A 16,355-nucleotide genomic window follows, 5' to 3' on the forward strand; every position below is an offset into this window, starting at 1 on the left:
GGCCTCTCTTGTTGCGGAGCACAGGCTCCAGACGCGCAGGCTCAGTAGTTGTGGCTCACGGGCCTAGTTGCTCCGCGGCATGTGGGATCTTCCCAGACCAGGGCTCGAACCCGTGTCCCCTGCATTAGCAGGCAGATTCTCAACCACTGCGCCACCAGGGAAGGCCCTCATTGTAGTTATGATTTGGATTTCTCTAATGATTCGTGATGTTGAGCATCTTTTCATGCAATTGTTGGCAATCTGTATATCTTTGGAGAAATGTCTATTTAGGTCTTCTGCCCTTTTTTGGATTGGGTTGTTTGTTTTTTTGATATTGAGCTGTATGAGCTGCTTGTAATTAATCCTTTGTCCGTTGCTTTGTTTGCAAATATTTTCTCCCATTCTGAGGGTTGTCTTCTCATCTTTTTTATGGTTTCCTTTGCTGTGCAAAAGCTTTTAAGTTTCATTAAGTCCCATTTGTTTACTTTTGTGTTTATTTCTGTTTCTCCAGGAGGTGGGTCAGAAAGGATCCTGCTGTGATTTACATCATAGGGTGTTCTGCCTATGTTTTCCTCTAAGAGTTTTATAGTGTCTGGCCTTACGTTTCCGGTCTTTAATCCATTTTGAGTTTATTTTTCTGTATGGTGTTAGGGAGTGTTCTAATTTCATTCTTTTACATGTAGCTGTCCTGTTTTCCCAGCACCACTTATTGAAGAGGCTGTCTTTTCTCCATTATATACTCTTGCCTCCTTTATCAAAGATAAGTTGACCGTATGTGTGTAGGTTTATCTCTGGACTTTCTATCCTGTTTCATCGATCTACATTTCTGTTTTTGTACCAGTACCATACTGTATTCATTACTGTAGCTTTGTAGTATAGTCTGAAGTTCCCTGCCCATTTTTAATCATTGTATCCAGGAGTTTCCAATTCTGCCTTTTTTTTTTTTTTTTTTTTCGGTATGTGGGCCTCTCACTGTTGTGGCCTCTCCCGTTGCAGGGCACAGGCTCTGGACGCGCAGGCTCAGCGGCCATGGCTCACGGGCCCAGCTGCTCCACGGCATGTGGGATCCTCCCAAACCGGGGCACGAACCCACGTCCCCCTGTATCGGCAGGCGGACTCTCAACCACTGCGCCACCAGGGAAGCCCCAATTCTGCCTTTTGAGTTTAGTTTCTTCAAGGAGAGCTAGGTTTTTATGAGGAAAGAATTTCTAAGCTTCTCATTTTTTAAAACTTTTTTTTTTTTAACTTAGGTGGACTCTTAATTGACTTGTTTGGGACCCTAGATATCCTTTTTAGTAGCTAATTCACACATAAAGGCAAAAGAAATCTCAGGTAATCTTTCAGATGAGAAAATTTCAGTGCTGTGTTATATAACTTTATGATATCTCATCTTAGTTCCTGTTTTTCTTCCTTCCCTCCCTCCTTCCTTCCTTTATTCCTGTTTTCTTTTCTTTCTTTCTTTCTTTTTTTTTTAAACAGAGCCTAGAGCCCGTAGGTGAGTTTATTTTGGGATGCAACTGGGAAAATTCATTTTACCTGATAAAGAAAATAAACTTCAGAAGCATCTGGTAGATAGCTGGTACACATTACAGGAAGGGAATAGCAAATTTTATGCTGATTGTAGTTCTGCAAGACGATGTAAATATGTTTGAATATTTTAGGGGAAAAAAATGTAAAAAGTGATTGCACCCGAACAGTTATTTGTGGTCTTCTGCATTTGAACCTGTCTGAGACACATCCAAGTCAACAGAAGAATATTTGGAATGTGAATTTGGTCCAAGGAATGTTGAACATATTTTTGCTATGTAATTTTCAGTATGAAGGCACTGTGTCACTAATGTGTGAGCTGGAGGGAAGAAGGGGCGGAGGAGTGGGGGCAGGGCCATCTTGTTCCACAGTTCCACTGCAGGCAGCCTGAGCAGTGCCCCCTGGCAACATGCCCTGAACAGCCCTCTTGGCCATTGGCAACAGGCCTGGTTGGCTCGTGGGTAGAAATATCTTTGTTCATTCATTTATTCATTTATGGTTATAGCTGGTTAGGGGTGAAGTCCAAACTCAGAATGAACCAGGTCACAGCACCCCAGGGAAATCTGTCTCTAAGGCTGGCCATAGGGGTAGGAATCAGATGGTCAACACAGAGGTTAGCAACGTTTTGGTGATGTGGTCTGGAGAAATCTAAGGAGTAGAGACCAAGAGTCCAGGGGGTCATGGCTGGTAGAACAAGAGCGTAAGTGAGAGCCCGTTGTTGGTGAGGTCAGCTGGGTAGGAATTCTTTTTTTTGGGGGGGGTAGGAATTCTTTATGCCCCTGCCTAAGCAGGAAGGAAATGAAGGGCTTTGAAGCTCCCTGGAATGTGTAGAAGGAGCCACTGTTAATTTCAGAAAGGGATGGGGGGGATGGAGTGAGCAACAGCATCAATTGGAGGTCTTATGCTGAATCCATTGGGAGTGAATTGTCCCATAGAGAATCAATCACCAGTTATTAAGGTATTTAAAAATAGGTATTCTAAGTTGAGGGATTTATACTACCTGATTTCAAGACTTCCTTTGACGCTACAGTAATCAAGACAGTGTTGTATTGGTGTAAGGACAGATAAATCAATCAGTAGAACAGAGAAGACCCACATATATGGTTAATTGATTTTTGACAAAGGTACAAAATAATTCAGTGAGGGAGAGAGAATATTTTCCAAAATAGTGCTGAAACAATTAGATATCTATATTTATAAAAATGAACCTTGACTTGTACCTTTTACCGTACACACAGATTCACTTGAAATGAATCATAGATCTAAATGTAAGAGCTAAGACTGTAAAATCTTATGAAGAAAGCATAGGAGAAACACCTGTGCTTACGAAAATTTTGCTATATAGGACTGAATCAAAATGAAAAACTTTTGGTCTTCAAGAGACCTGTTAAGAAAATGAAGAGGCAATCCATAGTTCAGGAGAAAATATTTGCAAAACGTATACCTGATAAAAACCAAAACAGAACTCTTACAAGTCAATAATTATAAAACCAAATTAAAAACTGGGCAAAAGATTTGAATAAACACTTCCCCAAACAGGGTATGTGAATGGCAAATAAGCACATTGAAAGATAGTAGCATCACTAGTCATTAGAGAAAGACGAATTAAAACCAGTAGGAGATATAGCTACCCACCTGCTAGAATGGCAAAGATTAAAAAGACTGACCATACCAAGTGCTGGTGAGGATTTGTAACAGCTGGGGTTCTCCTGCGTTGCTGCTGGGAATGTGAAGTGGTGTAACCATTGGAAAACAGTTTGGTAGTTTCTAATAAATTTAAACATGCATTTACCATACAATTTAGCAATTTCATTCCTTGGTATTCACCCAAGAGAAATGAAAATCTGTGTTTATAAAAAGATTTATACACAAATGTTTATAATAGCTTTTTTCATAATGGCCAAATACTGGAAACAACTTGTCTGCTAAATAGATAAATTGTGGTATATTACTTAGCAATAAAAAGAAGTGAACTACTGATGAAACAATGTAGATGAACATCAAGAGCATTGTGCTAAGTGAAAGAAGCCAAACACAAAAATGTATGTACTTTTGGGCTTGAATCCAATTATAGGAAATTCTAGAAAGGCAAAACTGCTATGGTGACAGAAAGCAAATCGGGCTGATGGTATGGGCAGGGGATGGACTACAAGGGAACGTCTGTGGGTGATGGAATTATTCCACATCATGATTGTGGTGGGGATGACAAGACTGGATACATTTGTCGAACTGCATCACATATCACACTTAAAATTAGGGAATTTTATTATATGTAAATTATACCTCATTAAAGCTAATTTTAAAATAAGTTCTGGTTAAAATAATTCCTTCGACATCCTGAAACAAAATTTTTCACATTAACATGGTATGTGCCTTGTGATCCTATCCTTTGTATATGAATTTTTAAAATTAATTTTTAAAAATTATTTTTATTTATTTCTGTCTGCATTGGGTCTTTGTTGCTGCGCGCGGGCTTTCTGTAGTTGCGGTGAGCGGGGGCTACTCTTCGTTGTGGTGCGAGGGCTTCTCATTGTGGTGGCTTCTCGTTGTGGAGCACAGGCTCTAGGAGTACGGGCTTCAGTAGTTGCACCACCTGGGCTCAGTAGTTACAGCATGCAGGCTCTAGGGTGCACAGGCTTCAGTAGTTGTGGCACGCAGGCTCAGTAGTTGTGGCTCACAGGCTCTAGAGCGCAGGCTCAGCGGCCATGGCTCACGGGCCCAGCCGCACCACGGCATGTGGAATCTTCCCGGACCAGAGCTCGAACCCGTGTCTCCTGCATTGGCAGGCGGATTCTGACCAGGGCTCGAACCCGTGTCCCCTGCATTGGCAGGCGGATTCTTAACCACTGCGCCACCGGGGAGGTCCTGTATATGAATATTTTGATAAGTGGAACATGTTATGAAGATAAATCCAGATTTCCCACCTATGTTTGTGTGATTGGTTATATTCTATTATGTTGAACCATATGAAATTGTTGATATCCAGTAATTTTTGAGCCGTAAAAGTGGCAATTTCCTGTTGTTCAACTAAGAGAAGAAATTTTGTTTGCTTTCTAATTCATTGGAAAGACTTTTGGCAGCGGTTACAGCTCAAGATTATGTGGCAGTGGTCAAACTTCAAGAGTTTTGTAAGCCAAAAAGCCTAAATTTTTGTTCTAAGTTATGCATTTTCTTTTCCCTCATTTTGCTTTTTCAGTTCAGTAGATGTTTCATGTATCTATCGCTTTCAGGGCATTATACTTGGAATTACAGTGGATGGATATAAAGATGAGTTTGTTGCCCTTGCCTGGAAGAATTTAGGTGATGAAATTAAAAGACATGTATAGACTTTGCCATAATCACGACTGTGAAATACAGCTCTTAGTCACTGTTGTCTCCATTGTAGTAATTATAGAAAGGTATTTGGATTTTCTTACTGAAGAAATAAGTGCTGTGGATGTGTATATATAAATCTATGTGCATATGAGCCTAAAGAAAAACTAGAAACAAGGTCAGCAATTTGCATAATATTCGAGTCTGCCAAGAGCAAGCATATCTCTTAATCTTTTTCAAGAAAAGTCTGTATTGTTTGCCGTTACTTAGTGGATGACTTCACACTGACTCTTTAGTTATCCATTGACTGTATTGAGCTGTTGGTCATAAGTGAGGTGAGCACTGCTTAAGGAGGTTTGCTTCTGGGTGTCTTTGTGGCCTTTTGTTTGGTGTGCAGAAGATGTGGGGAAAGTGGCTGTCACTTCATCCTAGGACTAAATTTCATTGTTCGTTGAGTTGGTGACAGGGACCACACTAAGCATCAAATGAAGAACCCTGGGAAACTTCTAAAGACATATTCTAGAGCATTCAGTACAACACTGTGTCCAGGCTGGTCCACTCGATGCCCTGTTTTCTTAGGTTTCTGAGTGGAGACCCATCTGAGCAAAATGGAAAGCAACAGAATGCATGCTTTATGTCTCCTAACTCTGGTGTATTTCCTCCTTCTCTTTTCCTAAATAAGTCCAGGGGACTAAGAGGGCTATTCTTTTTATGTGGAGTGAAGCTATTCTAGCAGTCAGAGATGAGATTGTTGATAGTCGATACATAGCGCATAGGCTGTTGTTTTTGGACCTCTGCCCCAGAAGAGCATGTATCCAAGAAATAATGTTATATAAGTGGGATGGGTTTCCATGTTTTGTTCTGTGCTCTCTTTATGGAGTCTCACAGCTGTTTGTGTGTGTTACCTCTGACAATAGCTTTTACTTTTGATCAAGGATTTGCAGTTCTGAGAGGGAGCAGGCATGCTCAAATTAGGTAGTGCAGTAGTTTTTTTGGTGCCATTGTGGGGCAGTGGAAGAGAGTACATGTTTTGGAGCAGCCAGATGTGGATCAAGCCCAGATCCTCCACCCTAAGGTGTATAAATCCTGGGCAGGTTTTTTAATTTTGAGCTGCCACTTTCCTTATCTGAAAAGTGGGAATAATACTGCTGTCACTTAAAACTGTTGAAAAATAGACACTAACTGCCAATATTCCTTTTAAAATAGTCTTTTAAAAATTATCATATAGCCAAAAAAAAATTATCATATAGTAAAATTGACTTTTTTCAGCATATAATCCTATGACTTTTAACTCATGTATAGATTCATGTAATCACCACCACAGTCAAGGTACAGGAAAATCCTATTACCCCCAAAAAACTCCCTCCTGCTGACCCTTTATAATCACATCCTTCCTCCTTCACAAAGACTTGTTCTTGAAAAGGGTCATGGGGTACAAATCATGCTTAATTTATATTTCATATCACTCTAAACTTAGGGAAATCTTTAGCTTATGATGAAAAAAATGCACATGTCAGGAATCACTTTTCTATCTGTGACAGGAGAATGTGTGTGCACACACAAAAAGAGCAACATGGAATTTTTTTCTTCTCCCTTCACCCCTTTCTTAGGAAATACTTACATAATCCTGCACATTGGAGAAGCTAAACTCCAGAAAAGTCTAATTCCCAAACCATGTCCTCTGCTTTGAGATTCTTTCTAATGAAATCATACATTAACATGAAATTTAACAAAATTGTGTTTGGTACCACATTTAACATCAGCTCCAGCAAGGTTGTAAAATATCCGCTTTGTCTATAAAATCCTTCCATCTTTTGAGGCAATCAGAGTTCTTTGAAAAATGGTATCTGCCTTTAAGTTACTTGCAGTCTAATTTAAGAGACAAAACTAAGACAAGCCTTCCTGTCCCTTATGAGTTGAATTGTACCCCGCCTCCAAAAAAAAAAAAAAAATATATATTGGAGTCTTAACCCCCAGTACCTCAGAATGTGATCTTACTTGGAGATAGAGTCATTATAGAAGTAAGTAAAAATGAAATCATTAGGGGCCATTAGGGTGGGCCCTAATCCAATATGGATTTTTTATAAAGACACTCCATGTCTTTATAAAAAGGGGAAATCTGGACTCAGAGACACGCACACAGGGGAAGGTACCATGTGAAGAGAAAGGCAGAGATTGGGGTGCTTCATCTGTAAGCCAAGAAATGCCAAAGAGCCAAAGATAGCCAGCACAGTGCAGAAGCTAGGGGAGAGGCATGGACCAGATTCTCCTTCGCGACTCTCAGAAGAAACCACCCTGCCAAACACCTTGATCTTGAACTTCTAGCCTCCGGAACTGTGACAAAATACATTTCTGTTGTTTAAGAGTCCAGTTTGTGGTATTTTGTATGGCAGCCCTAGGACATTAATACACTGTCCTTAATAAAAACTGCCATTTTAAAATGGCAGTTTCTTTGTGTATAGGAAGAAAGGACACTGGTGTTTGGTAAATTTGGAGTCTTAGTGCTGATGACCACTCAGTATATGATGTGGATGTTTCCTGGTGCTGACACCTCCATGTGTAGAACTCAGTACTTTCTTTTTAAAGAGTGGTTTTTACGGGGCTTCCCTGGTGGCGCAGTGGTTGGGAGTCCGCCTGCTGATGCAGGGGACGCGGGTTCGTGCCCCGGTCCGGGAGGATCCCACATGTCGCGGAGCGGCTGGGCCCGTGAGCCATGGCCGCTGAGCCTGCGCGTCCGGAGCCTGTGCTCCACAACGGGAGAGGCCACAGCGGTGAGAGGCCCGCGTACCGCAAAACAAAACAAAAAAGTGGTTTTTACAATTATTGCCTTCACCTCTCTTCCTTCTTTCTCTCCACCTCATCTCACTCCCTTTCTCCTCTCTCATGAGTGCCTTTTCTTCTTCCCCCCAAGCCTGCTTCCTCCTCCTCCTCCTCCTCTTGCTTCCCCAGATGCCTTTTCACTCATGGCTACACAGAGAAGATATGAATCGAATGACATTGTACCTTCATCGAGTCCTCTCCCTTGACAGGAGGAAATTAATGATTGATAGGTGGTTAGGGGTGACTGCTTCTTAACCGATTATGTTTTTGTCCAAGAAAACTCCCATCAAATACCAGCTTGAATTCTAGATAAGACTCTGCTTTACATTTTTAAAAAATGTGATATTTGAAGGTCCAAATTCATAGGGCATATTTACATAATCTACTTAAAAATCCTCTGATCCCACTGAGACCTCCTGACCTTTCCACTTTTATATTGTCTTCCAGCCCCACTCATGTCCTCACTTCCTCACCCAGTTTAAACTGCATGGTCCATCACTGACTCTTCACCTCAGTTCCCTTAGCCCAGGTTCCATTCTGCACGGTCATTCTGGTGTTCATGTGTTTGAACGCAGCTGCAGAAAAACAACCAAGGAAAAAGCAGGCATAGGAAGAAACTTTCTCACCTTCCCACCACTACATTTACCAGCTGACTTGTGTGCACACCCATATGCCTACTCCGCCTTGCCTGTTGTGATACATGAACCATCCCTGCCCCGGCCAGTTACTCGCAGGACACCTTCTACTCTCGTCTACTCAGAAGCCCTTCATCCTACAGTGAGTGCTCCCCCCTCTCTCCTGCCTCACCAGTTTCCCCTCTACTTGATCAATCCTGTCAGCAAATCATCAGACTGTAGCATGTCCTTTCTTAAAACAAACCACCAAAGCATGTTTTCACTTTATGGTCCGTGCTAGCTGCTGTCTCTGCCCTGTTTATAATAAAGTTCCTTGAAAATGTTGTTCATCCTCCACATTTACGTCCGTACTTTCCATTCCTTCTCTGAATCTCTTTCAGTCCAACGTTGTCCCCACCGCTGATCCAGAGCCGCTCTTGCCTTGGTCTCCAGCGATGTGCGTGTGGTCAGCGGTCAGTTCTCAGCGTGCCCTCCACTTGACCCCGCTGTTGTTCCCCCTGTCCCTTCTGGAGACACTGCCTTCCCCAGGCATCCTGTGTCTTCAATGCTTTGGGGACACCATTTGCCCAGCTGTCTTCTTATCTCACTGGGTGCTCAGTCCTCTTTGCTGGATGTGCTTCCTCATCCCGGCATGAAGTGTCACAGGCCACCAGGGACGGCTCTGTCCTCAGACTTCTGCTCTCTCTTCTCTAGGAGAGATTGGCAGAATTTTCTGGAAAAAGTCTTTTTTTTAACAAATCTTTTAAGTTTTGTGGGCCACATAGTCTGTCACATTTACTCAACTGTGACGTGGCACAAAGACAGCCCTAGATATTACGTAAATAAATGAGTGCGACTGTTCCAGTAAAACTATTTATGGACTCTAATATTTTAATTTCATATTGTTTTTATGCATCAAGAAATACTGCTTTTTTACCATTTCAAAAATGTAAAAACCATTCTTGGCTCACAGGTCATATAAAAATAGGCTGTAGCCTGTCATACAAAAATCCGCCGTAGTTTGCTGATACCTGCTCTACATCACAAAGTGATACCATCCAACCTTGGTCTTACTAAATCACACATACGTAGATAAATGAAGAATGTATACTTTCAGCTCTAACTATCCCTTGAATTTCAGACTAACATATTCAGCTCCCTGTGTTATATCTCCACTTGAATGTCCAATAGGCATCTCATGTCTAAAACAGAGCTCTTGATTTTTTTCTCCCCTCTTAAAGCTACTTCTCTGAGTGGGTTCAACTTTAGTAAAAGTACAGGGGTAAAGCAGCCATCCCAGATTGTGGTGAAATGGAAGGGTAGGAATTCTGGAGTCAGACGTGTGTTCAAATCCCAACATTCTGCTCCTTGCTAACTATGTGACCTTGAGAAAGTTACCTGCCTTCTCCCTCTCTTTAAACATGAAAAAGACCTACTTTAAAGGCATGCGAGGATGGTGAATACTGTGCCTGACCTATAATAGGCTCAGTAGATCATAGAAACCACAGTAAGAAGCCACCTATATGTAGATATCAGATGAAGGAGAAAATTTTTGTAGTCTGTTTACGTAATAGAATAAAGACAGCTTACCAAAGCAGAGTATAAATTAGAGAAAACAGAAGGACATTCGGATAGGTAATATAATCGATCAGTTTCCAACTTCCACAGGTAGGGCAGCCCTGAAAACTGGACGTCTCATGAGTCTCTGGCCAGTTTAGCTCTATTGGAGGATGCTATGGGTTGAACTGTGTCCTCCTCAAATTCATATATTGAAGTCCTAAGTCCTGCTACCTCAGAGTGGGTCCTTATTTGGAGACAGTCTTGACAGAGATAATCAAGTTAGAAAGAATTCCTCAGATGGGCCTATTTCAATCTGTCTGGCATCCTCATTTTAAAAAGGAGAAATCTGGAGACAGAGAAGCAAACAGGGAAAACACAGACATCTCCAAGCCAAGGAGGGGGCCCGATTCAGATTCTCCTTTGAAACCCTCAGAAGGAACCAACCTGGCGGACACCTTGATTTTGGACTTCTAGCTTCCACAGATGAGACAGTACATTTCTGTGGTTTAAGCCACTCAATTTGTGGTCCTTTGTTATGGCAGCTGCCATGGGGCACCGATATAGGAAGGATCAGGAGGACTTCATTAGCTTGGCTTGACTTACAATCTCTACTAACACTCTCCATTGTTTTTCAGTGCCTCTAAGTTGTGAACCCTGCCCCGTATCACTACTGACCAAAGAGGGTCATGTCATGAGTTCAGAGCTGCAGTTACTCTCTGGGCTAAGTTCTGAGGTCCCCAGATTCACTGATCTCTAAACACCCAGCCAGTGCAAACCCTAGGAGTCTGTGAATTAGAACTGTGGTTCCCAAAGTGTGGAGTATAGATTATCAGTCCCAGGAGATCCTCTGAAAAAGGGTTTCTGGTCAAATTAATTTCAGAAAAACTGTATTTTGTAGAGCTGTTTTTGAAAAACACCAAGTATCTTAGCATATGAGGAAGCTTCTGAGAAGTTCCACAGTTAAGAAATGTGATGAGCCTAGTTTAAGGAAGTATTTTTCAAACTTATGTGACCACAGAATCTGTGTGTGTGTGTGTGTGTGTGTGTGCATAAAACACTTGTGTATATCCCCCAGAGCTGGTGTTATATAGAATATATTCAATACCTTGAGAAATGCTGATAGAAAAATCTTGCTCACATTCATCGTATGGCTTTTTTTTGTTTGTTTGTTTTTTTGGCTGCATTGGGTCTTCGTTGCTGTGCGCGGGCTTTCTCTAGTTGTGGCGAGCGGGGGCTACTCTTCATTGCGGTGCATGGGCTTCTCATTGCGGTGGCTTCTCTTGTTGTGGAGCACGGGCTCTAGGCGTGCGGGCTTAAGTAGTTGTGTCACACAGGCTCAGTAGTTGTGGCTCATGGGCTCTAGAGTGCGGGCTCAGTAGTTGTGGCGCACGGTCTTAGTTGCTCCGCGGCATCTGGGATCTTCCTGGACCAGGGATCGAACCCGTGTCCCCTGCATTGGCAGGCAGATTCTTATCCACTGCCCCACCAGGGAAGTCCCAGGATGGGCCATTTTAACAGACTTTTCTCATATATCAAAGCATAATAAAAAGATGTAAAAAAAAAAAAAAAGTACTTTGATAGGTTTATATTTAGATGACATGGTGACATCTCAGTGTGTTTCCTTCACTATACAAAAGCTAAGTCTATTCCATAGAGCTATTGAAAGGATTAAATACGATACTAAAAAGTGTAAAAGTGCATTATTATGGCTGGCACATTATAGGCACTTACTAAACCATTTCCTTCCCTTCTTGGTTCTTTAACCACTCCCTACCCACTTCTAGTTTGAGTTCACATGGCTATTGCTCTAGCTTGGGTTGTCAGGCTCAAAGGTTGGGAAATGACCCAGGTCATTGTATTAGAGCATTTTGTTTGTTGCAGCTCAGGTATTGGAATCGTCTTGGTTTTTCTCAGTGTTTAGAAAATGTTCTACCAAAAGTTGGTGTTGGTGGGTTCTTGATGACAATGTGTATGTGTCAACAAATGGTGCAGTTCAGCAGATGGAACTTTCCTGACTGTAGAGGAAAACTTACCTTAGGTTTTAGGCTTTTTTTTTTTTTTTTTTTTTTTTTTTTTAGCTGCACTGTGTGGCTTGTGGGATCTTAATTCCCCAACCAGGGATTGAATCTGGGCCCACAGTAGTGAAAGCACCAAGTCTTAACCACTGGACCGCCGGGGAATGCCTTGTTTTAGGCATTTTTAAAATTAGTTTGTAACAGTCACTTTTTGTTGAGTTAAAGATAGTTAAAAGTCATATGCGTCTATTGAGTTCACAAAACAGAAGACTAATTTTGAACTCATTTTTAACTAAATTATTCATAGAATTAATTTCATTTTAATTCATCTCACTTAACAGTTATCTGTACTCACTTTTGTTTTTAATTTTATATATGCACTACCTATATATTATACCACTTATGTGTATCTATATTATATTTTTAATTATACATTACTTATGTATATTATTAAATGTGATTGAGGTGACTAGACCATCTGTGGCTGAATAAGAGGAAGAAGAAAATATCTAAGCCCAGAAGATATACCACTTATGTATATCTATATTATATTTTTAATTATACATTACTTATGTATATTATTAAATGTGATTGAGGTGACTAGACCATCTGTGGCTGAATAAGAGGAAGAAGAAAATATCTAAGCCCAGAAGATTCACATGTTTATTTTAAGGCAGAAAATGTTTGCGTATGTTGGCTTGAACAATATCTCAATTATGGAGTCAGAGATCTGAAAGGGATATTAAATTAGAAGTAAGCCTATCCTGGGTTGGTTAACTGATAAAAGTTGAGTTGACTATTTAATAGATAAACAGTGGGGGCACATCTGGAATTTATTTATTGATCTTTCATGAACTTTCTGTTTCAACCTCTATTGCTTTGAATTGATAAAGTTTTGTTTGTTTGTTTGTTTTGTTTGTTTCATTTTTTTCCTGCTTTGTTTAATGGGCTGAATTTGGTTTTGGCTTTTTCATGATTTTGTTTTCCCTCCCTCCCTCCCTTCCTTCCTTCCTTTTTTAGAATTTGGCAGTGCTTTCCAAAGTGTTTCCTTCTGCACTGCCTCCAAAACAAAATTATAAACAGGTTGGCTTCTTTTTTGATATAGTATGAAATAGTGTCTTTACTTTTCTGACTTGTAAATGTGTCTGGTTTGGAGTAAGTTTTAATGTTAGGCCTTGAAAGATGAGAACTTGAGTTCTACTCATTTCTCTTTAGCACCTAGAGAATCGTGTTTGTTGTTAGGCAAGTGTATGGCCAGAACTGTGTGGCTGCAAGGTTCCCTGATTGCGGTAATAAACGCATGCGTGCCCGTGGTAGGGAATCTGGCTCATAGGGTTGAAGCTTCATGAACACCATCCATTAACGCATCAGCATTACAAGGTGTGTGCTAAGTGCCATGACGGTGCTCTGTTCTGTGGATGCAAAGATGAATAGGCTCGGAACAAGAGGCCAATTTCATTTTTTAAAGTATTAGTGTTTTTAACACTGAACTATGAGACCTTGTGAGTAAAGTGATACAAAGCTAATTACCCAATTGTAAGTCTTTGAATTATTGTCTTTTGTGTAATATATGTCCTTGGTTTCCCACCAGTGGACCCCAGAGCCTTCCCTAATGCCCTTGGAAATGATCACGCCCTCTTTGCTGTGATCTAAGGCAATTCCAGCAGGAAATACATACACACCACCTTTTTCTTAGCTTCCTTTTCTCCCAGCTTGCCTTTTGCTTTCTCTCCTATGATCTCGAAATCAAGGGGGTAATAAAGTGGCTCTTCACGAGAAGGTGCAGGAGACTTACAGGCCGGAGCCGTTTCTGCGCCAGGCGGTGTACATCACACGTCCTGGGCACCCTCTGAGAATGACATGAGCTGGGCAGGTCTCTCTGGCACTGTCCTTGCCTGACCCCACCTGACCAGTCGATTCTGTGCCTTGCCCAGCTCCCTTGGCTGCTGGTGCCAAAGACAGCTCGAGATAAAAGGAGAGCTAGTTTTCCAACCATGGGCCCAAAATCTTCCTTGCAGAGCTGTGCGCATGAGTAGTATGTGGGGAATCCCTGCTCTCAGCAGAAATGGGGAGGACTGTCCTCTACACTGTGTTCGAAACAGACAGACTCCCAGACTGTGGGAGCTCCCCAGGCTCCAGGATGAAGAGTATCTGGCTCTGTAAACAACTCGGGTTATTCTCTAATCTGTCTTTTCAAATCTGTTTTGTGGCCAGTATCCTCTAACTCTCTCCAGATTACCTAGACAGTAACTTGCTTCAGGTGTAAGGAATGGCAGAAAGCGGAATGAATGATCTTCACAATTGTTCAGCTTTCCGGGTTTCCACTTGGAGATGGAGTGCATTTGGTAACGTTCGGTTTCCTCATCCACGTGACCCTTAGTAAGGAACCGCATTCAAGCCACGCTGCTCTCTGCTTTTCTGTGGGTTCCTGTGAGGCTAGCAACACAGCTCTGGGTCAAGGAGAGAAGTTCTTAACTCCTGGAAGTTTCGGAAGCTTCAGCTTAGCTCGGTGTTTGCTTCTTCGTGTGGATGTTACTCCTGAAGGAGGAATGGTGGGTGATGTCCAGTCAGGGAAGAACACTTAGAACACTTAGCAAGTTCATGTGTCAGGATTGTAGATCTGTAGAATATAGAGAATTCTAGAATAAAAAAATGTTTACTTTCATTGCGAGAAATAGGAATATTTGTGTGCTACATTAGGATTTAATGGCTCCTTTGCCTATGTTTCCGAAAGCACTTGGTAGGTGCCTCTAATCCTCTATGGTAACCTGTATTGCTCTGGTTCTCACCAGACTGTGAGCTCCTTGGGGTCAGATGCCATGTCTTATTCATCTTTGTTCTTACAAGCCGTAGTGCAATGTCAGGGTCGCCAGATAAAATGTAGGATGCTTAGTGAAATTTGAATTTCAGATCAACAGCAAGTAAATTTTATTCTAAGTATGTCCTATATATACATATATTGTTAAATTGAATTTTAGATAAGCAACAAATAATTTTTAGTATAAATATGTCTCATGCAATATTCAGATTTAATTGGCTGTCCTGTAGACTTGCTAAATCAGGCAACCCTATGTAATGTCCCTTACTTAGAAACAATTTTTTAACTCAAATAGGTATAATTCTATAATGTGACCCCAACTAAGGCAAATCAAGGTGTTCACTGGGCTTGTAGGATGGGAATTGCAAATAGGAGTAATTCCCTCCTTCACAAATAGCATTTGGGAAGATGAACCATTTCACCTACTACAACTGCATAGCCTTGATGATAGAAAAATGTAGCTAGGACCTGAATTAATGAATTTTCTAGTGCTTCTGGCCTTCTCTGAGCCAGGCAGTCCTAACCCAAGTTTTTTATGGTAATAATGAGCAGCCAATTTGGGAGATTGTGCATATTAACTAATAAAATATTTGTCTGGGTTTATGGAACTGTGGTTAAGAGGTACTGGCCTCTTTCTCTCTTCCTGCTGTTTCTGTTCTTCTGAGTACATCTCTCCAGTGCTCCCCTTCCTTCCCGGAAGATGGGAAGGGGCAGGCAGGACAGGAGTTTGTCATCTGTTGAGCTAGAGGGACATCACTTCATGGGATCACTTCATGGGATGTGTGAGTGTGTACGTGTGGGTTGGTGTATATCCACGGTATAAGTAAATAAGCATGAGTGGGGGGTTAATCCCCATTTTTATAGGAGGAGAAAGTGGAGCAGGTAGGGATGAAGTCAGCAGCTTGAGAGCAGACATATAGGCTGAGTCAGGCAGCTGCTGTTGCTGAGAATAGAATTGGGACCTCCTGCCTCCTTTGGGTTAAATGGGTTTTTTAGGCTATCTTCGCATCCACAAAGTAAGGCTCTGAAATAGGTCTGGGAATAAATGTTTTTGTGGAAATATAAACAGTTCTGACCTAAACTATTTGGAAGTGAGGATTCATGCCCTTCTCCCAGAATGTAAATTTGCCTCATTAGGGCTAAAAGCAATTATAGCCTAATATAAGAGACCGTTAACAGACTTTGTTCTGCTGTCAGCCACATTAGAGCTTTGCATGGTGGGGGGCGCTATGTTGGCTCTACCCTATCAGGGAAAGCAAAAATAGAAAGCTTTTTCTTTAGACTTGAGCACCAAATCAACGTATGGTTATTAAAAGCATCAGTGGCAAATGGCCATGGCAGTTGGAATCTCAGCCTTAATGAAGGGCGATGGTGTCCTGATAACACTGAATTTGCAAAGAAACAAAACGCTCCCATTGGTTTTGAAGCCATGGAGACCCGCAAATGCCGGAGAGAAAACTGGGTATGGTCCCTAGGAGGAGGAGCTTGAAGATGGAGGAAGAGTAAGACGCGGAGATCACCTTCCTCCCCACGGATACATCAGAAATACATCTACACGTGGAACAGCTCCTACAGAACACCCACTGAACGCTGGCAGAAGACCTCAGACCTCCCAAAAGGCAAGAAACTCCCCACGTACCTGGGTAGGGCAAAAGAAAAAAGAATAAACAGAGACAAAAGAACAGGGACGGGACCCGCACCAGTGGGAGG

At 41.7% G+C, this 16,355-nt stretch overlaps 1 protein-coding gene across 5 annotated transcripts in view; it reads left to right on the top strand.

The window, feature by feature from the left end:
* Positions 1-16,355, top strand: part of MFHAS1 (multifunctional ROCO family signaling regulator 1) — a 122,545-nt gene that overhangs the window by 31,551 nt on the left and 74,639 nt on the right. Inside the window, exon 2 of one of the 5 annotated variants that reach the window (XR_003677516.2) lies at positions 8,214-8,415. The exons of the other annotated variants lie outside the window; for them this stretch is intronic. The gene's annotated coding sequence lies outside the window, so the exon portion shown is untranslated. The remainder of the gene's footprint in view (positions 1-8,213; positions 8,416-16,355) is intronic. 5 annotated transcript variants of the gene reach the window in all.

Source organism: Physeter macrocephalus, chromosome 20, assembly GCF_002837175.3.
Source record: "Physeter macrocephalus isolate SW-GA chromosome 20, ASM283717v5, whole genome shotgun sequence".
NCBI lineage: Eukaryota > Metazoa > Chordata > Mammalia > Artiodactyla > Physeteridae > Physeter > Physeter macrocephalus.